Below are 7,264 nucleotides of genomic sequence, written 5' to 3' on the forward strand. Positions count from 1 at the left end.
GATGGTGCCACTCCCTGGTCCAAGGATATACAAACCATCACAGGGAGGAAAGGTTTATTTCACCTTAAAACTCTCAGATCACACTCTGCTACTGAGGGAAGTCAAGGCAGGCACTCAAACAGTATGAATCTGAAGGCAAAAGCTAATGCAGAGGCCATAGTGAAGTAAAATTTACTGACTTTCTAATCATGGCTTGCTCAGCCTACTTTCTTATAGAACCCAGGACCACCAGCCAAGGGGTGGTACCACCCAAGTGATCTGGGCCTTCCCATATCAATCATCAATCAAGAAAATGTACCACAGGCTTGCCCACAGTCCATTCTGGTGGGGCTATTTTGTCAACTGAGGTTTCTTCTTCTCAAATAGGCCTCGCTTGTATCAAATTGACATAAAACTAGCCGGCACATGATCCTGTCCTCCATCCATTTTCTCTGAGTAGAGTTTAGATTTCCTCTAAATCTGATACCAATGCAGTGGATGGGTATAGTGGGCTTCCCATAGATCTCTCAAAACAGGGTTGTCACCCTGACATTCTCCTATTTCTAAGTGCACACATATCCCATTTGCATAACTGCTGCCATGGTCTTCCTAACTTGTCCTTTCAAATCCACTCTTGCCTCCCTCAGAGACGTTGTCCATACTTTATCCAGTAGTGTTTCGAGAAAGTTTCCATAGCATTGAGGACAAGTAGAGGTTGCCTCATGGAACTGCTCAGTTCTCCTGCTCCCCTTCAGCCTCATCATCTCACTCCATTCTCCCAGGCTCTGCCACCAGTCTCTCTGCAGGTATCCCAAACCATCTGCTCCCACGTGACTCCAGACCTTTGCCACAAGTTCTTTCCTTGACCAGGAACTCTTGATCCTATCTTTGCTAAGTCCCAGTGAGCTTACACTGTAAGCAGCACTTCCCATGGAACCTCCTATGAATTCCTAACCATAATGGATTCAGCTGAACAAGGATTCTCACATTTTGCAAAATTAGCATATTTTACCGACTTGCTCAATTTTTGTCTTCTGGACTAGAATTTAAGAGCCATGAAGTCGGAACACGACTGCTTGCCAGACCTCTGGCATGAAATAAATACTAGTAAACTGAAAGAAGAAAACTTGGTATACCCAGAAATCTACAAGGATGAAAATATTCCTAGAGTTCATGATTTAAGAAGTCCTTCTTCCCAGTCTCAGCATTAGTTTGCCTGCTGAGGCCTCATGGACTTTCCTCCTTCCACTTAGGCATTGGTCAGCACCTCATGTTTAAGTGGTCATGCTGGTGAGACTACGTGTGTCACTCTGACATTCCTAAGAGACATAGCCTCACAGCAAACTCCCTGATCCTCTGGCTCTTGCAATCTTCCTGCCCTGCTTTCTGCAATGTTCCCTGAGCCTTAGGTGTGGAAGTTAGTTCATAGATGTATCCATTTAGATTAGGCTTCACAACTTTGCATTTAGATCAGTTGTAGTTTTCTGTAATGGTCTTCATCGGGCACAAAGAGAAGTTTCTTTCTGGGTGAGGACTACACTTACCCATGTGTGAGGGGAAAAAAACAAATATTTAGAATGTACTTAAGTATTGTGCTGGTTTAGTAAATTGGTGGTTGTGGGCTCTCTATCAAGATCCATGACCTGAGTCTTGAACAGTTAACTATGTTTCCAGTATCAGGCGTGATTTCTCTCTGTCCAGTGGGCCTTAAGTCTAACTAGAGAGCTTTTGGGTTCTGTTGTGGGGAATACTAAAAATAGACCCACAGGCTTCCCACACTACTCCCAGCAACTCTCTGTCCCGGTGTGGTCCTGCTGCCTCTGTCTCTAGCAAGCCCGCACAACAACCAGTCACAGTATTCCCTCTGGTTCGCTTGTCTCTGGAGCTGCTAGTTCCTTTTCAGCCATAAGCCCCTGTGGTCGGCAGTCCTACATTCCAGTAACCCAGTAAAACAAAACTCTTGAAGCTTATAATTAACCAGTCAGATTTATATATCAATAAATTCTCAATTCACAAGATGCCCACACAATAATTTCTGTATCAATTGATAGTGATACAAGCTGCCCACCTAGATTAGACAAGTTACTCCTATATAATAACGTGTCTACCTATAACTATTGAAAGCCATGATGGTTCTGAACCATCCTGTCCATCATCCATCTTACTTCCTCTCTCTCTCTCTCTCTCTCTCTCTCTCTCTCTCTCTCTCTCTCTCTCTCTCTCTCTCTCTCTCTCTCTCCTAACTTGCTCTCTGTCCCTGCAACTCTTAGCTCTGCCTCCCTTTTCCCTGTTCAATCACAGGCCTCCTGCTGCACTAAAATTTTAATGTAATTGGTCAGGGAAAATCCTGCCATAGGGTTCTGCCAAGCTATGCATGGCACTAGTGCACTCTTAAGGTTATCATGGCATGCTAGAGAGCACACCAATTGGTTATCTAATACCATTAGCCTTTAAAGCATATATATACACAAATATCATTATATAGGGTAAACAGGGTATATTTATGTATTTAGGAGCACATACATATATGCATGTAACAACAATTATTTAAAAAGAAGCCATATATTTGAAAGAGATCAGGAAGGGGCATAGGGGAGTATTTGAAGGAAAGAAAGAGAGGGAGAAATGAGGGAATTATATTATAATCTCAAAATAAAAAAATCTTGGAAAACATCATGTCAATAGAGTACTGGATATAAGCAGAGGATATTGTTATAAAAGATAAGTCAGATTGTAGAAAACACCTTTAAGACCTGTAGATAACTAAAATGCAGAGATGTGGAGTAGAAGGAATGTGGTGTCAGGCAAGGGTGTTTAGGGACTTGAAAGAGACTTGGGCAAGAGTATAGGCTAGAGAGAAGTTTTTTAAAAATGAAGGATAGAATGAACAACTTACAACACAATTTAAGAAATGGAGGGGAGGTGGAGTCTGTTGCACACATGAAGAATTTGTCTAATAATAGTAAGGACACCTTAATCTGAAACTATGGAAAATGCTTAGACAGGCATAGACATTCACAGGTTTGTGGTAAGACTAAAGGACTTTCAGAAGGACCATACTAAATATTAGGAAAATGGAAACTATAAGTTTTAATGATAAACTAGAAGCAAAATACAAGAAAGGGAAAATAATTAAGGGTATTTTCAAAATTATTAATTTGGGGGCTGGGCAAAGTGGTTTCATACCTTTAGTCCCAGAACTCAGGAGGCAGGAGGAAATGGATCTCTATGGATTTCAGACTAGTTTGATCCAGCCAGGGCTACAAAGGTAGACCCTGCCTCAAAATAAAAGCATTAACTAGAGCACCTGAAATTATGGTGTTCTCTGAGAGAGAAAGAGAAAACCGAAATGAGGCAAGTTGGGGCGGGGGGGTGGCAAAGGATGCAAAAATTTAAGATCAGCATAAACTGCAAAGAGCAATGAGTGCCCAGAGGCCATCCAAGTAGAGATGTGTATTGCTCGGTTCTTAAACACAGGGAGAACCTAGAGAAGTGGTCATCAGTCAAACTTTCAAGGTAGTGCTGGAAATCCAGGCAGTAGGAGTCATCCTCCTTACAACCACTGCCAGGTAAATCACCTCAAAATTCTGGTTCCAAAGCATGTGCCTGACTGGTGAGACAGCCTTCACATATCACCCCTCACCTAGGGATGGTGAACACCCTGTGACTGCCTCGATTTTCATTGTGCCAAGACTAAATCCAGGCAGAAAAGGAAACAGATACCTGGAAAGCTAGGAGACAAGGAAGAGAAGAACCTGGGATGTCTCTTTCAAGGGTCATCAGCCTGTGAAGGACTAAAGCCATGGAAACGGAGAGAACCTCAAGGATTATAAGTGGCATAAAAAGAGAGGAAGGGGAGAAGGAGGATTTCCCCAGTGACATCCCATAAACTCCCAGGAGTCACTTGCAGTTAGAATTCTCTAAGTTGCAGTCCCTCAAGGGGACTGACTCAGTGGTTAGTTTTCCCAGAAAAAGCTAAAGAGAATGCTGAGATGCACAGCTGTTGCTTGTTCCTCCTAAGATTTCATTTTCATCCATCATTTTGCAACCCAAAATATTCTTCTGTGAAGTTCCTCCCAAGCCCAGCGGAGGAAAATAATTTTGTGTATTTTCCAAAATGCCAGATGCCTTTCCATTTCTGGCAGTAAATGAGCATCCCATGGGACACAGAGTTCCCTTTAGACACTCCCTCCCATTCCCGGATCCACCCACACACCCATGTATCCAATCTTTAGATCATTTAAACCCATATTTCTTAGTCCTCCACCACATTTGGGGGAAGAAGGCACATCAGCTTGAGGAAGGCATATCTCTGACAGCCAGCACTTTTTGAAGGGATGAATTACCCATTCTAGATCTCAAGAGAGAGAGAAAGGAGACTCACTGGGAGACAGAATGCCTTTGTTTCTTGGCCCTTGTCTTCTGTCATTCACATCCTCTTTTCTGCTCTTAGGTATTTCCCAAGATTAACAAATGAACTTGGAGTTCCCACACCCAACACATTACGCCTCTCTGAGGTCAAGCAGGACCTACCAGGTAGCAAAACTGCTCTGAGTGCATTTACCTATGGGTCCTGACCCCACCCTCTGGCTGCTGGGTGAATGAGCAATACTTAGGCTTAGCACGGTTTTCAAAACTTCAAGAGCTACCTGAACCCCTGTGTCTCCCTTGTTCTGTCCTGTCCTGGGGAAAGCTATTAAGATCTAAAAATAAAAGATGACAAATAAAATCTGGAACTGGACAGATGAATCAGTGGTCATGGACACTTGCCTTTCTTGCAGAGGACATGGATTTAGCTCCCAGCACCCGCCTGGAAGCTCACAACCACCTATAACTGCAACTTTAGGGACTCTGCAGCCTCTTTTGATCTCTCCAGTCTCCTGCACCCTGGTGCACATACACATAAATAAAATACATATTTTTAAATAATAATAACAATACCAATAAATAAAACTGTGGAAAGAATAAGTGTTTCAGGGCAAAGTAGAGGATTAGATGGAAAAGACCCAAACATACATGTAACATGTGAGCTGCAGTACAATACTGGCTATGTACAGGTGAAGTAGGGGTGTGAGAGCTGAGCAGAGAGAAAAGCATGTTCTGAGGGGACCAGTGAGGACACTTCTCTGAGAAGGTGACAGTCTGTGGGCAGTGGGGAGGCTGTCCTGATGGGAGAAGTAAGAGGGAAAAGGTAGGCAGCCTCAAAGCAATCACGGATGATAGGAAACAAACAGGAAGTGAGACAGCAATACTGAGCAGACAGAAGGCCCATGGGGGAGGTAGCGGAGCCTCTGGGCTCTGCAGTAAGCCCTGGGACCTTCGTGCCTACAGTTCCACCCAAGCCCCTGTCAGAGGGAGCTTCTACCCTCTAAAGCCTGGCCTGGGAAGCCTTCTCAGCTCTCCCCCACCTCAGGCAGAAACACTTCCCTCCATGAGAACCCCTGCACATTTCTCTTTCTGACTGCAGTCCATACCGTGACTTCTGGCGTTCTTCAGCTGTGTTATTTTCACTTAACCTTTATAAATACCTTCCATCATCTAGACTTACCATCTTCATTTGCCATAGGGGAAACTGAAACTCAGAGAGGTAGAGGCAGCAACTGAAGGTGACTCAGCACCTTGGAGAGCACAAAACCACCCTTTTCCCTTTGTTGGGACCATCTGTGTGTACATCAGCCATCTGTATAAGAATGTGTGCCCCATCTTAGTATGTATGCATCACCTTTGGACTGCCTGCTTTGTATTCACAGGAACAGTGTCAGCCTCAATTACACACCACCTACAGCAGATCTAGCTCAGGACCCATGGAAAATCAAGACTCAAAAAGAGAGGGACAGCTTGCCAAGACCACACAGCAAATCAGGATTGGTGCCGGGTTACAACCCAGGTCATTTGACTCTGAGACAGAACCTAGGCCCTTAGAAACTAGAATGACGCTTACGTCCCTCCCAGAGTCTACTCCTTCACTTGTAACTGTCTAATTATATACCTACTAATCCTATTACATTCTGTATGTCCTGATCCTTGAGATGGAAATCCACTTCAGGGCCCAGGGATTGCCAACTCCACCTACCTGCTCACAACAAACAAGCTAAATTGCCACTCAACCATGGGTGGCTGGCAGATTTGCCTGCAATTCAGAGGTCAGCCTGGGGACACTTAGAGAGGACACAAACATGCATGGAAACATAAACAGAAAGAATGTTGTGGTTTAGCCTGTAGATGTGATTTGGGGAGATAGCTACAGAGACAAGACCTGTAAGATAGTGAGAGACGGCCCGAGGGGGACAGCCCGAGGGGGACAGCCCGAGGGGGACAGGGAAAAGAAAGACCTTCCCTTTGAGGAAAGGGAACTGCAAGAATAAAGGCCCAGAGGTGGAAAAGAAGAAGAAGAGACTATTCAGAAGCCTGCAACATTGTGGTGATTGTGATGAAATCACAGAGCAATACAGGGGGAGAGAGAGAGAAGATGGAGTGTTAACTGAGCAAAGCCAGGAGTCCTTCCCACATAAGGAAGAAAAACTTCAAGAGAGGGGAGTAGAGTGAGCGTCTTTGTTCACACTCTGTAAATCTTTCTCATCTGGAGAAGGCCCAGGACAGCCTGTACCTAGAATGTTCTCCCCAACTAAAACAGCAGCCCTATCAAGAAGCCTTCCGCAGCCCATGCTTGTAGCCAGTCTCTCTCTAGTCCCTAGTCTAACATTCCTAAGGGCTAGTGTACACCCATAGCTCTGATTACACAACTCAGTAAACACATAACAGAACGGGGAAGAATGTTATTATAATCTGCAATCTTTCCAATTGGCCTAGGAAGACGACGGACTTGTTCCTAAGATGAGAACGTTCTTTCAGTTGAAGAGGGAAATAAGAGAAAGAATTTTGAGATGAAATTACCCTGTCTGTAGATTAGCTGTGGACTGAGCAAACAATGGACTGTGATGTTTACTTCCCTCCTCCCCACCACATCCCTCTTCATCAGCTAGTCCTGCAAGTCTTTTTAATCAAAGTGGAATTCTTGATGTGTAGATTCAAAAGCCTAAGCCTGAAGATCTGAAGCATAGCCCAAATATCAGATTTGTAGAAATGCATGCTACATTGAAGCCACTTTCCCATGGTTAAGACCAAAACAGAACTTAATGCACAGCAGAGGAGAGAAGAGAAGATGAGACGAAAACAAGTAAGACCAAGAGAAACATTCTTACATCACCCATGTGTGTGTGTCTGTGTGTTTGTGTGTGTGTGTGTGTGTGTGTGTGTGTGTGTGTGTGTGTGTGTGTGTGTGTGT

The sequence above is a fragment of the Mus caroli genome, chromosome 4, assembly GCF_900094665.2.
Source record: "Mus caroli chromosome 4, CAROLI_EIJ_v1.1, whole genome shotgun sequence".
In the NCBI taxonomy this organism is placed as follows: Eukaryota; Metazoa; Chordata; class Mammalia; order Rodentia; family Muridae; genus Mus; species Mus caroli.